Genomic DNA, 20,978 nt, shown 5'->3' with positions numbered 1-20,978 from the left:
GAGCAATTGCTCTGCTTGTTAACCCCTAACACTGGCCCTGGCTTTTATATGTAGAAAAACAGTTGTTGAGGCACAGGTGGGCCATGGAGTTTTTATAGCATGTTGGGGGGGGGCCTCAAAGAAAAAGGTTGAGAACCCCTGTGTTAGACAACCCATTTTGCTCCTGTTTTTCAAAGAGAGAAACAGAATCCTTTCATATTGTAATTAAGGGTTGATAAAATTCAATAAATAGATTAAGTTCATTTCACTTCTACAGTTAATAGACATCTACAATATCACCCTGGCTTCCGTGAAGATGAAAATAAATAGTTATAAGAGCTCCCTTTTACCAAGCTGACAACAATCAAGTCTGTTTATTCAGAAAACAATTTGTCTAAAGAATAAGATATAGAACATAGGCTAAGTTTTCAAAAGCACCTAAGTGACATGAATTGAAGTTCCACTTTCAAGAGTCACTTTGGCACTTAGGCTTCTAAGTTCCATTAACTTTCAATGAGACAGGCTCCTACTGGCCAAATTTTTGAAGATGTTTAGGCACTTAAAGATGCAGATAGGTACCTGGTGGGATTTTCAAAAGGGTCTAAACAGGTTAGGTGCATAACTCCTATTGAAATCAATGGATCTTTACCTAAATATCTTTGAGGTATTTGAAAATTTGGTCCTGAGTGCATAAGTCACTCTTGAAAATAGAACTTAAGCCGCTAAATCACTTAGATGCTGTTGAAAATTTTACCCAAATTATAGTGTCATATTTTACCAGACTCAAAAGTGGAGTACTTTGCATTTGTTCTTATTGAATTTCATCCTATTTACTTCAGACCATTTCTCCAGATTATTTTGAATTATAATCCTATCCTCCAAAGCACTTGCAACCCCTCCCAGCTTGGTATCATCTGCAAACTTTATAAGTGTACTCTGTATGCTAGTGGTTCTCAAACTAGGCCGCGTCTTGTTCAGAGAAAGCCTCTGGCGGGCTGGGCCAGTTTGTTTATCTGCCGTGTCCGCAGGTTCGGCCGATCGCGGCTCCCACTGGCCGTGGTTCGCCGCTTCAGGCCAATGGGGGCTGCAGGAAGGGAGGCCAGCACGTCCCTCAGCCTGTGCCACATCCTGCAGCCCCCATTGGCCTGGAGCAGTGAACCGCGGCCAGTGGGATCTGTGATCGGCCGAACCTGCAGATGCAGCAGGTAAACTGAACAAGTGGCGGCCCTAGTTTGAGAACCACTGCTCTATGCCATTATCTAAATCGCTGATGAAGATATTGAACAGAACTGGATCCAGAACTGATACCTGTGGAATCCCATTCATTATGCCCTTCCAGCATGACAGTGAACCACTGATAACTACTCTCTAGGAATGATTTTCCAACCCGTTTTGCACCGACCTTATAGTAGCTCCATCTAGGTTGGATTTCCCTGGTTTGTTTATGAGAGTGTCATGTGAGACAGTATCAAAAACTTTACGAAAGTCAAGATGTACCATGTCTACCGCTTCCCCCCATCCACAAGGGTCAAAGAAAACTATCAGGTTGGTTTGACACGATTTGTTCTTGAAAAATCCATGCTGACTGTTACTTATCACCTTATCTTCTAGATGTTTGCAAATTGATTGCTTAATTATTTGCTCCATTATCTTTCCGGGTACAGAAGTTAAGCTGACAGGTCTGAAATTCCACGAGTTGTCCTTATTTCCCATTTTATAGATGGACACTATATTTGTCCTTTTCCGGTCTTCTGGAATCTCTCCCGCCTTCCATGACTTTTCAAAGATAATTGCTAATGCCTCATATATCTCCCCAGTCAGCTCCTTCAGTATTCTAGGATGCATTTCATCAGGCCCTGGTGATGTGAAGACAGCTAACTTGTCTAAATAATTTTTAACTTGTTCTTTCCCTATTTTAGCCTCTGATCCTACCTCATTTTCACTGGCATTCACTATGTTAGATGTCCAATCGCCACCAACCTTCTTGGTGAAAACCGAAACAAGAAGTCATTAAGCACCTCTGTCATTTCCACATTTTCTGTCATTATTTCTCATCATCATTGAGTAATGGTCTTACCCTGTCCTTGGTCTTCCTCTTGCTTCGAATGTATTTGTAGAATATTTTCTTGTTACCCTTTATGTCTCTAGCTAATTTGATCTCATTTTGTGACTTGGCCTTTCTAATTTTATCCCTACATACTTGTATTATTTGTTTCTATTCATCTTTTGTAATTTGACCTAGTTTCCACTTTTTGTAGGACTCTCTTGATTTTTAGATCATTGAAGATCTCCTGGTTAAGCCAGGGTGGTCTCTTGCCATATTTCCTATCTTTCCTACGCAGTGTGATAGTTTGCTCATGTGCCCTTAATAATGTCTCCTAAAAATGCCAACTGTCTTCAATTGTTTTTCCCTTTAGAATTCCTTCCCATGGGAACTTACTTACCGACTCCCTCAGTTTGCTAAAGTCTGCCTTCTTGAAATCCATTGTCTTTATTTTGCTGTTCTCCCTCCTACCATTCCTTAGAATCATGAACTCTATCATTTTACTTTCACCCAAGCTGCCTTCCACTTTCAAATTCTCAACCAATTCCTCCCTATTTGTCTAAATCAAATCTAGAACAGCCTCATCCCTAGTAGCCTTCTCCACCTTCTGAAATAAAAAAAAATGTCTCCAATACATTCCAAGAATTTGTTGGATAATCTTTGCCCTGCTGTGTTATCTTCCTAACAGATGTCTGGGTAGTTGAAGTCCCCCATCACCACCAAGTCCTGTGCTTTGGATGATTTTGTTAGTTTTAAAAAAACCTCATCCACCTCTTCTTCCTAGTTAGGTGGTCTGTAGTAGACCCCTACCATGACATCATCCTTGTTTTTCGCCCCTTTTATCCTTACCCGGAGACTTTCAACAGGTCTGTCTCCTATTTCCATCTCAACCTCAGTCCAAGTGTATACATTTTTAATATATTACGCAACCCTCCTCCCTTTTCCCTCCTGCTTGTCCTTCCTGAGCAAGCTGTACCCTTCTATACCATTATTCCAGTCATGCGTATTATCCCACCAAGTCTCTATGATGCCAACTATGTCATAGTTGTGTTTATTTACTAGCATTTTGAGGTCTTCCTGCTTATACAGGCATCTAAGATACTGATTTGATTCCCCACCCCCAGTTCTGTCTTGTCCCTCCCTTATCCCTGCTATAACCATGCTCCCCCCAGACTCGGATATGGGTTCTCCAAGGGTTCCATGTTTTTGACTTACCTGTGGGCTTTAGTCACCTGTCCCCTTCAAATCTAGTTTAAAGCCCTCCTCACTAGGTTAGCCAGTTTGTATCCAAATATGCGCTTCCCCTTTCTCAATAGGTGGATCCCATCTCTGCTGAGCAGTCCTTCTTCCTGGAACAGCATCCGATGGTCAAGGAAGCTGAAGCTCTCCTGGCGATACCATCCTCGCAGCCAGGCATTCACCTCCAGGATGCATCTGTCTCTGCCTGATCTGATCTGTGTGGATGTTGGGAATCCACAGGAAAGGAGAATAAAGAAGAGATTTATCCAATGGAGACTCACAGAATATCCTGTTACCATAGGTGTTTTTTTCTGCTTAGGCATTGGCATTTTGTGTTTCAATAATATTTATTACATAGCTACAGCATACTGTATAGTTACTGTATTTAAACCTAGTAGAATAAAGGGCTAGCCATATTTTTTTTGTTAATTATAGTAGCTAGGGCTTTGTATTCTTAGCAATTCATTTTGCAAGCACTATTTTCTGTACCCCAAAGACAAGTCCCATAGCCAGATGAGTCAAAATGCACTTTTAATACAGCCAGTATTCCCTATGGTACAGTTGTGATACTTTTTTTATACAAAGAGATGTTCCTTCTGGGCATCAAGTTTTCAGGTTTAAACAAGACCAAATTGATTTTGTGGCTGCATCAGTGGATTGGGTTTTTTTTTTTTTTGTATGAGGTCTGTGTTAAGTATTACTTTAATTAAATGTCAAACCTAGCTTGGCTCTGGAAACGCACTATATGCCTAGTGTATGAGGAAAAGCTGTCAGCTCAACTCTCCTCTTGTCAAATTGCCATCTGTCTTACAGTGATTAGTTTAGGCTAAAGGTTCACTCTTTGGCAGGGTATCATTTCAGAAATGACTCAGTATTATACAATTTGGGGTACCAAAATGTGACATTACCTATTTGTCTTCATAAGGCTGAGATTTATCATTCTAAATTATTTAAGGATATTTTGAGAACTTTCCTTGCCAATGAATTAGAAACCTGAAATCCTGCTCAGAATTAGGACACAGGAGCTGAAGGTGAAATCATTCACAGCTGCAATTTCTCTGCACCCTGCTTTGAGTGGTCCCATGATTTTGGTTGACCCAAATGATGTTTTGATTTAATCCAGATATACATCACCACATTCTGCACTTTAATAGGCTGGTGGCCTAGTGGATGGAGCAGGTTTCTGGAACAGACTTCTGATTTCTGTCTAAACCACTGTTGATTTATTGTGTGGATTTGGGCATGTCACTTAAAAAGAGGCACAGAACAGGTACAATTTTATATTAATACCCCACAGGCCTTAGGCCCCATTCAGTAAGTACTTAAGCCATTGCCTAACTTTAAGTATATGAGTACTCCTGTTGAAGTTAATGGAACTAACTCACATGCTTAAAATTAGGTATGGGTTTAAATACCTTGCTGAACTGGAGCCTTAATAGTTAACACTGATAGCATGATTAGATGAAAGACTCTATATAATAAGTAATCATTAGGCCAAATCCCATGTGAGTTTTTCAATAAGGAATACAGCATTTGGTCCAATGTTATTAATTATAGTAATAGTATTAAATTTATCATTAATAATATAATATCACAAATAAAGTAAAAGGAAAAATCTATATACTTTTGTATCTTAAAAAAAATCCAAATAGAAAACAAAGATTCAAAACAACCTCCACCAAGCCTTCTGGCAAGAAGCATCCCAATTTATAGAACAATTGTCAGTTGTTCCATTATACATAATGTATTCTGGATGCTTTCAGTGGAAAAAGTAACTGATTCCTGTTGAAAATGCACAGGAAACTCGCTAAACTACTAGGAAAATGGCACAAGTCCTTTAAACTGAGCATTACACACAGTAAGTAAGTATATATATTGTACACACAAACTAAATCTAATTAAGCTCCAAGCATGATTTTTTCTTTGAAAGCTGAAAGTACAAAGGATGACTATTTTACCTTTTGACCCAAATATGGAAGAGACAAGGATAGTAATAGGTCTCATTCTGAATGTATTGGAAAATCCAAGATGTGCTTAAGAATGAAAAAAGAAAAAAAAAAAAATTAAGAGCAGCAACTTTCGTTTACAGCTATATGGGAAGTCTGTGTTGAAATGTTAATTTATTATAGAAATTGTTTATTATTAAAATTAGAACCACATTTTTGAAGCTCTATCATGCAATAATGACTGTGTATAGTTTGCACATGCAATTAACCAAACCATGCACAAAATCATACTAATAATGGCATGTGTACATAACAAGCAAACTAACTGGTCCTCTGTGTACGAATTTGCTGTGATTTTAAGCACAAAGTCAGAAATTGCAAGCAAAATTTCATGTATATACATCTTTAACCGATAACATTATTTAAGCCATCACCAATCACTTTTTTTGGATTATCTGGAATCCACGATAAAATGTGTAACTTTATCAATTCTCTCAGATGAAAACACCCAAGAAGGAAAGTAATCAGATGTCAATTGAACAAAAAGCTTAATGACATTAATTACAATTTTTTATGTCTAAGTACATAAAAGGAAAAGTGTGGGAAAATTCTTAGTGATTTCCAGTCAGGAAAGTGTTACAGTTATTACAATTATTTTAAAGACCAAATCTCAGTTTCACTGATACATATTTATGTGTCTCCAGTCTACTCTGTGGGATTAACAGTTAATAAAGCCTCATCTTTTATCTTTGTTGCATTTCTGAATCACATATAGCACACAACAAAATAATCAGAAAGCTAGTGATGGAAGAATTGCAGGATGTTCAAAATTTCAGTCTAGTTAAGAACCCAAAAGTAGGATGCTCAAGAACTGACAAATTTGGTTCTGCAATGTTGGGTTGGGAAATTCACAAGAACAGGCTTTCTAGTGAAGTTTAAGACGTTTGGTCAGGGTGAGCCCAGGAAATGCAGAAGTGTGCTGAAAAAGAATATAGATTATTAGTGAGGGGGTAGGATGGAATAGGGGCAGTGAAAACTTTTCACAGACAGTGAAAAATGTCTTCTTTTTTTTGAAAACAGTAAATTCAGCAAAAACCAAAAAAACCCTTTCATTTTCAGTATTTAGTGGGAAGTCTACATTTTCCATAAAAATGTTTATGAAATAGAAAAACCCATTATAAATTACCTATTATTATTATTGTGTGTGTGTGTGGGGGGGGGAGGTATAGGTGTAGGGTCTTTCTGGTTATTAATTATTATTATTATTTTGCAATCACCACTTTGTAGACATTCAAGAAGGAGAGTCCACGGCCTGAGGATCCCAAAATCTAAGGGCAGTCAGACAGACAAAGTTGGGAAGGGGGACAACAAAAGGGATTCTCTGTAAACAAGTCAACAAGATTCACTATAGAAAGAACAGCAGAACTGGGATTTTAAGGGGGACTTAATAGTAAAGAAGTCCTTTTAGATGAGTTCTGGGAGGTTGAACCATGCCTAAAAGGCTTTGTGGAAGAAGGCATGGAGGATGTTGTTCCAAGGCTATTGTGTGTATATGTGTTATCTGCATGGTCTTAAACTGTAAAAAAGGGGTCCATTTTGGTTCAGTTTGATTTTTTGGCAAAGACTCGGGGTGTTCTTTATTTTTTCTAATCTAGTTTGCTCATCCTTGCCGATCAGCTCCACCTCTTGTGAGAAAGTGCTATACACTTCAGGTAAATAATTCTCATTTTAGAAATTAATTAGATTATGTAGGACACAGCAATACATTTCTTTAATGGGCGGTACCCTTAATAGATTCTTGAAATAACTGGATGTCATATCAATTCACTTGAGTAGAGCTCTTTTGCACTTCACTACAGATCTTTCTGCCAGAGCCTATTAAGGTTTAACACCTCTCTTTGATTCAACAGCTGTTTTTTCTTCCAATAAACAAGAAACTAGGATGAAGGGGCACTTCCTTTAATAATCTCATGTCACAGATTGTGGCTCAAAGAAGGAAACTTTGAAGGGTTTAACATGAATAAGAGACATACAGTCTCACTGTTATGTGATGGGAGAAAGTGATAGAATCCACTGTTAGTCTCCTTCATATGTCCTCAGCTAATTAAGACCACTATAATCACTATGTATTCATTGTAATGAGAGGATTCATACATTTTATTATGTGTGGTATTAATAGGTCATAGTAGCTTTTCATTTTTTACATGCTATAGCACGGAGGGTGAACATGAACCTTCTTTGAAATCTTATTCTAAATGCTTCATTCTAATTCGTACTTTTTACACATATAAACTCTGGTTGAGCTCTCAGTTGCACATGGCAGATCATGATTTATAGTGATACAACTTATCAAAATATGTTCCACAGTTATTTGCAGTGGATAAGTCACCACTGGCTTTTCTGAGATTCTGATGCACTGTGTACAGCCCATCACCCAATTATAAAGGAAGGTGTGAGGCTGTAATTGAAAAAGTTTTGTACAACTGATGTTACTGAAGAGATGGCACATGGCTCAATAGGATTAATGGTAAAATAGCAAATTTCAGGCTAGCTTCACTGGAAAAAGAAGGAATTGTTTGTAACTGTTAATTACATTTAAATTATTTTTCCTGCTAACAGATTCTGAAAAAAGGTTCAGATATATGCTGTCTTAAATATACTGACTCATAGTCTATCTCTATGTCAATGTGGCACAAAAATGTAAGCACAAAAACGAGCACAAAAAGGAATGTGGAATAAAGACAGGCACGTACAAGCCTTCTATGCTGCGCTTGACAATGTTAATGCTAGTGCTCACAGGGGAATTGTAGAGCTAGTGGATATTGAGCATCTTGAATTAGGATAGATTTAGATCACATTGGCATACCATATACCTTCTGCTTGTTGGAGGCGTACTTGTTTGATTTTCAATGGACCCCCATACATCATGCTGCCCCGAACGATGGAGAGCTGTGGCACTGGTGTCAGAGGTGGATTTAAGGAGAAGGGCACAATAGACTAATGATCCGTATGGGACCCAATACTAGTTCATTTGAAGGTATCTTCCAGAGTAGCTGTGTTCTACACCACCTTAGTCTCCTATTTTCAAATTAGCATCTTCTACTCCGATTCTCAGTCTCCCTTTCTTCCCCCTCACTCATTAACTCTCTTTCTGCCCCTTTATCCCTTTCACATACTTCAGCTTATGAGGGATGAGGGGCTGTTGTCTGACACATGATGGTAGCAACAGAGGAGACCTCTTCTGTTCTGAACTTTATAAACCAGGGAGAGAGGTCAGCAACACTAAGCAGACACTCCCCCTCACCCCAGGCGCAGTACGGGCTCGGAGGAGATTGGTTGCTGAAGACAGAGTCCTGGCAACTGGAAGTAGGGTTTAATGGCATTCTACACCCAATAGTTACAGTAAGTTCCAGCAGAGACTATTAACACAACTTCCTCTTTGCACATATTCATAATGTTCCCAGGCATCACCTTTTAGGATGAAATTCCCCATGAATTTCTATGAAAATCTCCCCCACTTACTTGTGAATTCATTTGGAATAGTACTACAATAGGGATGATTTTCACCCATTATGGTATACCACTCATTTTAATGAAATTAATATAGATAAATTTAACTAGATATGATGTGATGTCCCAATTATCTAACCATGGACAATGACCATTATTACACAGAACATGGAGGAAAAGGCATTTCCATAGGTGTATTACAATTCATTTGAGTATGCTCTAACAAGCTATATTTCCAAGTACTTTTGTACCTGTTTTGATGCTGGTATCAGCTGTTGCTGCATAGCACTTATTCTCCTTGGGAAAGATTGACAGGTTCTGCTTAACTGGCTGCTTGAGACACACATCTCTTTCCCCTGCCCTTCTGGGGGATGTGCAGTTTCTGCCAGTACAGTGACCAAGGAAAGAGAGAAGCTGACTAGAGCGTCACAGTTCAATGTGCTTGGATGTCCTGGCAAGTTGATGAATGGATTGTCAAAAGTGATATTTGGGGAAAAATTGTTTTTGATGCATATGTTATAAAAATATGAAAAGTGCAGTGATGTAGCCCAATCTAAACCATTGTTATACAACAAAAGCAATGGAAGAGAAGGAGATAAGCCTGCATTATACAAGTTGAATAATATATATAAATGACTAAGACTCAGACCAGCAAGAATGCCTTATTAACAGGCATTTCAAATTAAACTTGGACTTTGCGGACATACTAACATTTTCTGAAATAGCAGGCCTAATAATGTACCTCAGTCGGACAATCTGCCTTATTTCAGACAATTTAAATGTTGTTTCCTTGCATATTTATTTCAACTTGATTTGCTCAGCAGATCATAAACCAGTTATATCTATTCTTATATGTTTTTATTTACTCATACATAGGGTGACCAGATGTCCCGATTTTATAGGGACAGTCCCAATTTTGGGGGCTTTTTTTTAATATAGGCACCTATTATCCCCCCACCCCGTACTGATTTTTTACACTTGCTATCTGGTCAGCCTACTCATACAGAAACTTGCTTCTCCACTCCAAATTTAATTGAACAGCAATTGCAATCAAGTAAACATAACAGATCAGTTGTTTGTTCCTTTTAGGGACAGTAGGGGGTTATAGAAGCCTATCTAAGAAAAAGCCCCAAATAGCAGGACTGTCCCTATAAAATCGGGACATCTGGTCACTCTAGTTCTTTTAGATGGTGTGATGTATACTTTGCTGACTCACACAAAGTAATTTACAGAGAGCAATTGTAGCTGCAAAGGCTATATGCAGATCCTCATCTGGCCAGTTTGATTGCTGCTTTCTCAGGATTCTGGTGATGAGTTGAGGAAATATGGTGCCCCTGTTGAATTAATAAGCAGTGTCCCATTCCATATAAAATATACCAAGTGCATTTTGCATTTACTGGTCTGCAATTTTCAGTCACCAGCATGAGAGTTATTGATAGGATGCAGTCAGCTCTTTGTGGGACTGCTAGAATTGTCTCTGAGCCAAATTTCTGGCAAGGAGTTTTGAGAATCCTGTTCCATTTTGTGAAAAGTGAATGTGAACATTTGAGCATGTAAGCTTACACATTTGCTTTCTGCAACCAGTTCAGTAAGTACAACTTGATCACTTTAATGTTTTTATGTTCTTTCCACCAAGTAGTGAACACATCCAAAATAAGTTTATGTTTAAAACTTAAAGTAATACTGTTAGGAAACCTATTAGTATTAATTAGAACTAGGTAAAAATTTTCAGGGACAAGTCTTGGAACCATAGAGCAGCCCAAGTAGTCAGGCTGTGCACTGGGGATCTCTTCTTGGGTTCAGCGGGAAGGAATCCTCTCTGTTTGGTTGTGGAGGGGTAACGGAGCCATTCAGGGGATGTCTACACTGTATTGCAAACTCTGGCTCTGAGACACCCAGGCTTGTAGGCTCAGTGTTTCCAAGACTCTGGCTCTGAGACACCCAGGCTTGTAGGCTCAGTGTTTCCAAGACTGTGCTTGAGCATCCACACCATTTAAAGTTCCTGGACCGGGATCTCACAGCTGTGCTAATGTGTCCATGCTGCACCACACAGACCTTCTGACTTGGGTCTACAGCATGAATTGCATCCATTTTGCAAAATGACAAGGCTTGGACTGAGTCACAGTAGGACTTGGGATGTGATCCACTCCTCTAGCAGGGTCCTGAGTGCTTGCTGACCCAAGTTACATTGATTTGTGTGTAGTGAAGCAGGGCTTGAGCTCATACCTGAATCAAGGCTTAGTGTGCAGTGTAGACATACCCTCAGTACCTGCTATTGTGGTCTCAGGATTCAGCAGTCTTATAGACTCATAGCTGGTGTGGAAAATGGCTGGTGGAGCCACATAATCTCAGATCCACTGCTGCATCTCTCCACACACCTCTGAATGGAACAAAACACTGCAGAACTGTATGGGATCCTTCTCCCCTTTCCCTATCAGTTCTTCACAGGCTCTGTGATGCAGATGGAAGGAGCACAGTTTGGGCCTAATACTTCACAGCTGGCATTAAATGAGAAGCATAGAAACAGAAAATAGTACACATGTGCAGAATGACCTTAAGCTCATTTTAGTTTTTAGATTTAATTTCCATAATGTTGATTTCTTTTTTGCTTTTTCTCCTTTCTTTGGGTAAGATGGGAAGAAAAATTAGAAGGTGGAAGGAAAACAGAGGAAAATGGGTTAAAAATGCTTCAGTACTGCAAAAGCACTATAGAGAACAGACTTGAGTCTGGACACCTTTCAGGCCCAATGTAAGATTCACCTGTTTGCAGAAACTATTGCAAAATAACAGAGTAAGGTACATGTACTATCCATGCTTCCTTTCTTTATACTGTAGAATAGTTTATTATATCTGAAAGAATTCTAATTTCAAAGAAAACAATAATAATAGTAATAATAATGTCCATAATAACTAGAAACATTTTTGGAACCTTTGTGATTCTGAAATCCCAATGTAATTACAACTTTCCATGTCTGCAGAAAAGAGGTTGTTTCAGAATTTCATCCTGTGTGCTTATTGATAAAATGCCTTTAAAACTGTACTGCTTTTATAATACTTGCCTCTTTTCTTCTTCTGGAGACTACTTTTTAGCATTCTCCTTCACTGTGTATTTATATGTACTTAAGATTTCTAGTCCTTGGTGTGCAATTTTACATCCCAGACATAAAAATGAGTTTTGAAATAGTCATAAAATTCTGGAACACTTGATATATATTCTCATACATTTGAAACACCTGAAGCACAGTTCTTATGGTATGTTAATAAATGACCCAAAGCTTTACGCCATTAACCATGAATAAAATGTTTTAGTGTCTTCTAAACTCAAGCTATGTTATAATGGGATAACTTTGTATAAAATAATGCTACATGATACTCATGAAAATAAAAATTCAGTCTTCAAGTTCAGATAAAATCATTTTATCTATGGCCCTAACAATCAGTTCTGTACAGATAAGGCATAGAAAGTGACAGTGGAGTTGTATTCATTATTATGAATGTAATTAGATTATAGGAGATAGAAGGATGATCCAGTAGCCTGAGAGTCAGGAGACCGGTGTTCAATTCCCTATTCTGCCAGGTACTTCCTGGGTGATATTTGATTGGCCATTTATTATCTCTGGGCCATTGTTTCCTAGCTGTAAAATGGGGATACATATACATGGGTGCTGGAAGTTTTAAGTTTTTGCCTCTTCAGACTCTTTTCTAAGATTGTCACCAGGTATGTAAATTAGTATGATGCCTATCACTGTTGTGTTGGGGAGACCAGTCCAGTAACAACTAGATGGAGACTACCACAAACATAACAGCTATCAGACTAATAATTTTTGGTCTCAATCAGCCTAGGCTGAATTCAAGTGGGTAAACAATATCCTATTACCAATTCCTTGGGCTACCAGTCTCCTGAAATGGCAGTTTAGACATTTTTGTGCAGTAAAGTCAACAGAGCAGAAAAACAAACCTTGAATCTCTGTTTCATACAGTGGTCACAGAAGCTAAGTGAACATTTCCAAACCAAAGAACTGTAAAATGTAAAAAAATAAAACGTAAAAAAAAAATCACAGTGAAACAGGCCCCTCAAAACAGCCTGACAGAGTTCAGGTAGTCTGAACCAGTAGGTCCTCCTGTAGCTACTCCTGTGGAAATGTGCATGAATAGTACAGCCACCATGGTGGGTGACACTATACAGGTAGGTACAAGGCCCTTGTACCTAAACAGCCACAATAGGTTACATAAGATGAAAATGACAAAGTTCTGTAAGGCATTTGACTGGGTACCACTTGACATTTTAATTATAAAACTAGAAAGATATAGAGATAACATGGCCTGCATTAAATGGATTAAAAGCTGGCTAATGGATAGATCTCAAAATGTAATTGTAAATGGAAAATCTTCATTGAACAGATGCTTTTTCTAGTGGGATCTGGCAGGGATTCGTTCTTGGCCCTACACTATGTAACACTTTTATTAATGACCTGGAAGGAAACATAAAATAATGACTGATAAAGTTTGCAGATGACAAAAATTGGGGAGTGGAGTGATAAATAATGAAGATGACAGGTCACTAATACTGAGCGACCTGGATCTCTTGGTAAATTGGGCACAAAAAACAATGTGTGTTTTATTATGGCTAAATGTAAATGTACACATGTAAGAACAAAGAATGTAGGCCATACTTACAGGAAGGGGGACTCTATTGTGGGAAGCAGTGACTTTGAAAAAAATGTGGGGGGTCATGGTGGCTAATCAGCTGAACATGACTCCCAGTGAAATACTGTGGCTGAAAGGGCTGATGCAGTCCTTGGATGCATAAACAGGGGAATCTCAAGTAGGAATAGAGAGGTTATTTTACCTCTATATTTGGCACTGGTGCAACCACTGCTGGAATAGTGTGTCCGATTCTGGTGTCCAAAATTCAAGAAGGATGTTGATGAATTGGAGAGGATTCAGAGAAGAGTCACAAAAATGATCAAAAGATTAGAAAACTTGCCTTATAGTGATAGAGTCAAGGAGCTCAATCAATTTAGCTTAGCAAAGAGGAGGTTAAAGGTTGACTTGGTTAAAGTATAAGTATGTACATGGGGAACAAAAATTGGTTAATGGACCCTGCAATCTATCAGAGGAAGGTATAACATGATCCAATGTCTAGAAGTTGAAGCTAGACAAATTCAGATTGGAAATAAGAAACACAGTTTTAACAGTAAGGGTGATTATCCACTGGAGCAATTTACTAAGGAAGTAAAGTAGTAGTGAATTTCCCATCATTGACCATTTTAAAATCAAGATTGGATGTTTTTCTAAAAGATTTGCTATAGGAATTATTTCGGGGAAGTTTTGTGGTCTGTGTTATACAGGTTGTCAGACCAGATGATCACAATGGTCCCTTCTGGCCTAGGAATCATGAATTATACAGTTGCTATTATTGCCCACTCCCGTGGGAAGTGATAATGTTTGGCACATGTGGGATATCATCCATTTGCAAGAGAACTATATGTTGTATTATAATAGTGGAACGGTATTAGTTCTACAGTCACATTAGAGGGGATAAGTAGATTATTAAAGAGTTAATGGGAAGGAACTCCTCCAGTTGTTGCATCTAAACATGTCATTTTTTGTATTATGTTAGGACAACATTTTTTTTTAAATGCGTGACTAAATATAGTCCCCTAAAATTCATACTTAGGGGTTTAAAAAGGAATAAAATGCGTAAGCATGATCTAATAATACTGATGCCAGTATGATGCCAAGGTGAACTGTTCCACAGTTTTGAAAAATCAGGTAATGTATTTAGGTGTATAACTATGTTTTTAAGAGCCTAACTTTAGGCAGCTATTTTTGATAATATTTGCCCAGTTTCTTTTCACCCTCCCAACAAGCTGCCCTGGCCTCTTTCAGCTGTCATGAGGAAATGCAGCTGTATTTAGCTTTCCTAGCATCCCAAATGACCTGATAAGGCTGATTTCACTTTCTGTGGCTTCCAAAAGTCCCCAAGATTCTGAAACTGCAACTAGAGGGTATCAGAGTGTAGCACATTATATCCATGCTCCATTTCCTCCAACTAGGCCCTTTCAGCAGAGATATCAAAGGAGCTGCTATGTACCTCTTGCACTGAGTGATTCTCCTAGGGCAAGATAGGTTGTCTCTCTATAACCAGCATCTTCCAGGGGCAACGCCACTCCATCAGAATGGACAACCTGGTCAATAGGCTGGAGAAAAACTGTGTAACAAGAAGTTTTCAATCTATTTCCAAAGGCAGCTAGATGTACCAGCAGAAAGTGCCTTGCAGTTATAATAATTTTTTTTTAAAAAAAGAAGAAAAATTCAGGAAATGAATGACATATAGGAAGAACTGTTTCTAAACAGAGTAGTTTTAAAAATGTCCCATGGGGCACCAACAGTTCTTTAAGAATAAAAGTGAAGAAATAAGGGAAAGCCACATACTTTGGGGGTAACAGTATACAGTTGTTGGTTGATTTGTACTGATGGACTCCAGCCTTTTAAACCTTTTGTGATGTTATTAACTATAATTCAAATTCTCTGAAATGAACATTTTATGAATTATGTGGAAAATCATCATCTGAGTCATAAAAAAATTGAGATAAAATAAACCCTTTTCCTGTGGACCAATCTGCTTGCTGTGTGTTGCATAAAAAAGGATTATCCATGCATTTTATTTAACCATTTTTTTTGTATGGGGGTGAGGAGGATAAAGAAGTTTCTTTTTTCTACTGAAAAGTCTTTCTTCCAGTCATAACTATATTCAAAATCTACAGCAAGTAAGTAAATATTGAAGACTGGAATAAAATCCACAGGGAAAATGTAATAATACAGTAGGTTTCGATCACAAACAAGTTAAGATAGTTGATTATCAAGGTTTCTATTGTACTTACATTTGTACTTACTGAAAAAAAACAACAATATTCATCATGAATCCAAGTCAAATTCACTGATTCCCAATATGGCTTATATACAGGATCATCCTTCATTATAGAGATGTATAGACTCTGACAAGGCTGCAGTTGTAAAAGTGAAGGCCCAACCTCAGATATCAGAGTGATGGGAATATTTTAAATGCCTTGACAAATTGTCTAGATGCAGCATGCACATAAATATGTGCACATTTCTGTATCTACATTTGTAAACGTAATCATGATAATTTGTTTGTACAACTGTGTACATGGAAGTACATCTCTACTTTTGCAAAATATTGCTCTCATTGGTTGCAATAACTTCCATTTCCTTAAAAACTTACCTTTGTCAACCAATGATGACTTTTTTCCCCCCTGGTATGTCATTAATCCTTTATCTGTTAAGGTAATCAGCATAGTATCTGAGTACACCTTATACATCAATGAATTTATCCTCACAATACCTCTCTGAGTAGGGAAGTATTTTACAGATGGAAAACTGAGGTACTGAAAGATTATGCAACTTGCCCAGTGCAGCAAAGCAAAGACTCACCAACACGGCACCTCCTGCTGGTCAGTTGGGAATTAGCTCATCCAGCACTCAGAGCGCCTCCTGGGGCCAGTGTCTTGCTTGCCTCAGAATCCCATGTCCCTCCCGGACCCCGGTGCCTCTTACCGCAGTGGCAGAATGCCAGGGTATCCCCACACACTGGGTCTCCCCTTCCAGGGGAATCCCAACCCTCTACTGCCACTTTGCCTCAGTGGCTAATGCCAGTCATCATCTAGCCCCCGTTCACTGGGGCAAACTGCAGTCTGTCATGGCCACTCATGGCAAGGAGGTTGGACCAGCTGCCTCTGCCTATCTCTGGGCTGCACCTTCCAGCCCCAGTACCTGCACAGGCCTTTAACAAGCCTCAGCCTGGAGCTCCCCAGCTCCTCTGGCCTTTCCCCAGCCCTGCTCCACTCCGGGTACCCTTTTCTCCCCGTCAGTTAGGTCCTTCTCTCTCCACAGCTAAAGAGAGACTGACCTAGCTCCTCTCCGAGCCCTTATAACAGGGCCAGGTGTGGCCTGATTGGGGCATGGCCAAAGCTGTGGCTGCTTCCCTAATCAGCCTAGCCTTTTCTATCCCAAGCAGGGTAACTGCCCCATTACACCCATCTTCACACAGGAGTTTCAGTGGCAGAACTAGGAAGAGAATCCAAATCTCTTGGGTTCCAATTTGATAGCTTACCCACAAACCATCTTTCTTTCATTGCTCTAAAATGTTGAAATGCCATTTTTACCCACTGCCATTAAATAAATATTTTCCTTTAACACTTGTACCAGATTGTGAGTCTCTCATCATCAAGTATAAGATGGGGCAGTTCAACAATTATCCCTGGAAGAGCTTCTTTCTGGTTCAATATTTAGACCAGGTTAGAAGCACACTGGAAAGTGTGTTCGCGTGACCCACTTTCAGTTACAACCTTTCTAACAATGGACTGAGGATTAGATGCAAATAAAACAGTTTTCCATTGAATATGAGGTGCAAAAATAATAGGAAACCATCTTCCATTAGAATTAGCACTTTGAGAAAGAGAGCTTGTAATGGAATATGTACAGTCTAAACATTCTTACCCCAGTCCTCTTAATAGGTAAAGCCATACCTTAACAGACATCATTTCAACTTGATATGTGATGTTCAATGGAATTTCTTTAGCTAGTTCTTTGTATAATTGTGCAAACTGATTTTGCAAGAAATACAGTTTTCTTGAGTGACTGATAAAAATACAGAGTCTTGATTTCCTATTCTGCTGCAATCACATCTGAAGTAATTTCTAATTCACAAATATTTAAAAAATAAAATGTACTAAGAGAAAATCAATTATTGTAGCTTTGCATATATTACAAAATAATAGTGACTTTAATATAATGACAGCAATTTATACCAGTTGAGGATCAGACCCAATACCTACAAAGTGAGTTAAAATATTAAACAATGTTCCTTCACTTTGCGGTTGTCCAACAAACCTATGTATTTTGTGACTATCTGTCCAGCTAATTCCTGCATGAAACCCTGGGCAATGTAACATTCTGTTTTGCAAGTAATACTATGCAACATAATAAATGAGCTGACTGTTTTTTTTGGGTTTTTAGATACACTTATTGTATGTGGGGCTTTTTATTATTACTGCAAGTGTGCTGCATGATGATGTAACAAAAAACCTTGTTGAAGGTGGAAAGAAGCAGAGTTGAGGTTACTGTGGGCATAACTCCAAAATTCATGAGTGCAATTGAAATATCAATTGTGAAATTTCAATAAAAATGGTGGATTTTTGTTTGTTTGTATACGTTATCTGCATTAAATCCAGCCATTAAAAAGTGCCCTCTTTTGTAAATGATGCTGTCTGCTAGAGAGGACCTATATACAAACTAAACCTAAAATTGTAACTTGCTGTAAGTAAGAAACTTTTATTTTGACAGTGTTAAAGCTCAACTTTTCACCCACATTTTAGTGTTAGAATGATGTTCAAAGTTGAACTGATGATTACCAAAACATAAAGTTATAGTCTCTATGTGCCAAAGAGATACAGTTACCCATTCTTAAAATAAAGAAAATTGCCCTGTATGGTAGTTGAATGAATGTAAAGTTGGATGTTTGTGGAGTGAATGATTTCTGTTTCAATTTTTATACTAAGGTTGCATTTCTAGATTATTTTTGAAAAATGTAAATTAGTTTTTTTAAGATGACATGTCCAATTGGTGCATGTAGCAATACTAGCTATCGAAAGCTGAAGAAAACAAAATTCATAACAATCATATTGCATGAGTACTATTTTTAGGGGTTTTTTTTGTTTGTTTTCATCGACAGGAGGATGCTCTTGAACTTTTTTTTCCTGTTAGCCACCAAATGTGGAGGAACTTATCAGTTTGTATGTGTAGGTGTGAGTGTATGCACGACAGAGTAACTGTTCTACCCACCTAGGGACCACATCTGAAACTGGTCCCAGAATCAGCCTTAGGTTAAATAATTTTTCTGTTTACAAGATCACTTGTGCATAACTATCTGTTATTTAAATCCTGAGAAGTCATGTTACTTTTACCTAAAAAATTGTTTAAAGTTAAATAGAAAAAAAGCTCTGTTAGCCTGAAATGTATTGGAATGTTTCATGTAATTATATCATGAAGTTTGGCTACTGCCTAACCACCTACAATTTTGGAATGCAGCCTCATAAATGTCATGAGAACTGCCGTATAAATATTAGCTTTGGTTTGAAAGTGATTTGATCCTCCCTGTACAAGCCATATGGCTAGAAAACAATTTGCTGTTTATTGGCATTGAGACTGATAGCTAAACAAAGTGGGAACATAACAGTCTAGATGTATTTGTGAAGTTGAGGGAGAGGAGCTATATTGTGTGGTATATGGGGACTATAATTAGGCGTAATGGAATGAAATTAAGAATAGGAACATTTAGTCCGAAACCAGGAGAAACATCTTAGCAGTCATTTATATTAGGCTGTGGAATAGCTTTAAGGATTGATAAAAACTTCTTTGCTCTTAAATTGTGCCTGTTCAAAGCACTACGATGCTGTGAGGGACAGTCCTGCATCAGCAAGCTGGTAGACAGGATGATCTAATAGGGTTTTTCCATCACTAATTTGTATGATTCTATGATAATCTACCTCTGAACCAGCAGGAACACCTCTCTAAAAGATTTGTACTTGTGACAGATGGGGTGACACATAGTAGTAGATGAAGACTATATGGGACGATTGTGATTCCACACACCTGAAAACAGCCACCCTTTTGGTCTTTTAACATATTCTCAAGCAATGTTGCTAATTTCAGTAATGGTGAAAATGGTGAAACACTGAAATAAGGATAAGAATAGTCTAAAATACCAAAACTTCACCCATCTTAAATATTTTCTGTCAAAGATACTCATTTGTGAAAATGAGATGCATTACTGGAATTTTTATTCCAATTTTATTCTATTTTATCCCACAGTAGATAAATATCAAATTGTCTTGAGATATCAAATTTCTTCGTGGTGAAACTTCCACTAGCACCATGTGATCCTTGAGCATTTTGCTTAAGTAAATGTCCTCTTCCCCTTAGTTAAAACCCAAAATAATTACTCTTCCTCATTGGTCACTATTATTCAATTTCAGTTTTGATTGCACTATATTATATAATGGAAGAGACAGAGGGAGATGAACAGCAAGGTTCGATTCCACTTTTTTTCATACCCTATATACTAAAATGAAAATTCACCCACAAAAATAAATTTTGTATGGAAAAAGAAACTCTTTACTTCTATTTTTCCCCAGGAAGAGTCTTGCTAGCAAAAGGAAGATGTCTCATCATCACAGAACAGAAAAAAGGTCTCCGTAAGACAGACAGTCATGCAGGAGGGTAAGTAGCAGGAGGGACTCTCTCAAAATGTTTATATCTTGGATAAGAGAAGGATAAGCATATGGCTTTTTGGATGCTTTTCTGAACTATCCCTGAATTGTGGATCTTTTGATATGGGCCCACAATTAGTCTTAAAACAAAACCTTAGGCTTACTCTCATGAGCAAACCCACTGAGTTTAATAGGACTATTCAAATGAATACGAGTACCTATGCACAATATGCATTAGTGTTTTCAGGATCACATTTTTAGAGAGAATCTGATTTTTGTATTAATTTATTAATCATGCACGTGCTTTTGAAAATATTATCTTCCCAGCCTAAATGATTTAATCTGCAGGATAAGTTAAGTCTGAGATTGGCATAATTCTAACTATTTTGGGGTTGTTAATTTTTTCATGCTGTGGAACAAAGAAGATAGGCTGATATTTTCAAAGGTACCCAAGGGAGGTACCCATCAAAACCCATCAATATTTGAGTGACATTTGGGGCTAGTTCTCAAACCTGCTGAAATCAAAAGAAGTTTTAATGATAACAAGATCAGACTCCTAACATTTTGAAAATAAATAAATTTTGCAATTACCACCAAATTTGTAATTTTAAAATCCCAGCCTCCATTTGATTTTTATATGCATTACAAAATATCAGACATAATATAATACACACTCCAATAAAACATGTTCAATGTATAGTTCATTTGAGTAATACCATTAGTATAATAAAAAACACTATTCTAGGGAGTATCTGTTGTTCCTTTAAAGCTATAACTTTTCCTATAAGTTTTAAGTCCACGGAGATGATAGTATGATAGGTTTATAAACTACCAGAAAGAAATTCCCAAGAACCTTTTCTCTCTTTCAGAAGAACAAAGATTAGAACAAGATTACACCAGTTTAGAAATCTTATGGGGATAGTACATGGCTAAATCCTCTGTTATAAGGGGAGTAAAATCCAGACC

General features: G+C 37.9%; 1 long non-coding RNA gene across 2 annotated transcripts in view; it reads left to right on the top strand.

The window, feature by feature from the left end:
• LOC117877545 overlaps window positions 1-20,978 on the top strand; it is a 61,628-nt gene that overhangs the window by 37,511 nt on the left and 3,139 nt on the right. Inside the window, exons 1-2 of one of the 2 annotated variants that reach the window (XR_004645746.1) lie at window positions 6,886-6,920; window positions 19,942-20,022. This is a non-coding gene — a long non-coding RNA (uncharacterized LOC117877545). Of the gene's footprint in view, window positions 1-6,885; window positions 6,921-19,937; window positions 20,023-20,978 lie in introns of those variants that run through there. The other variant, XR_004645745.1, reaches the window with a different exon arrangement.

This window comes from Trachemys scripta, chromosome 5 (assembly GCF_013100865.1).
Source record: "Trachemys scripta elegans isolate TJP31775 chromosome 5, CAS_Tse_1.0, whole genome shotgun sequence".
Taxonomy (NCBI): Eukaryota; Metazoa; Chordata; order Testudines; family Emydidae; genus Trachemys; species Trachemys scripta.
Note: the sequence above shows the minus strand (reverse complement) of the source record. Positions and strands in the feature narration are given on the sequence as shown.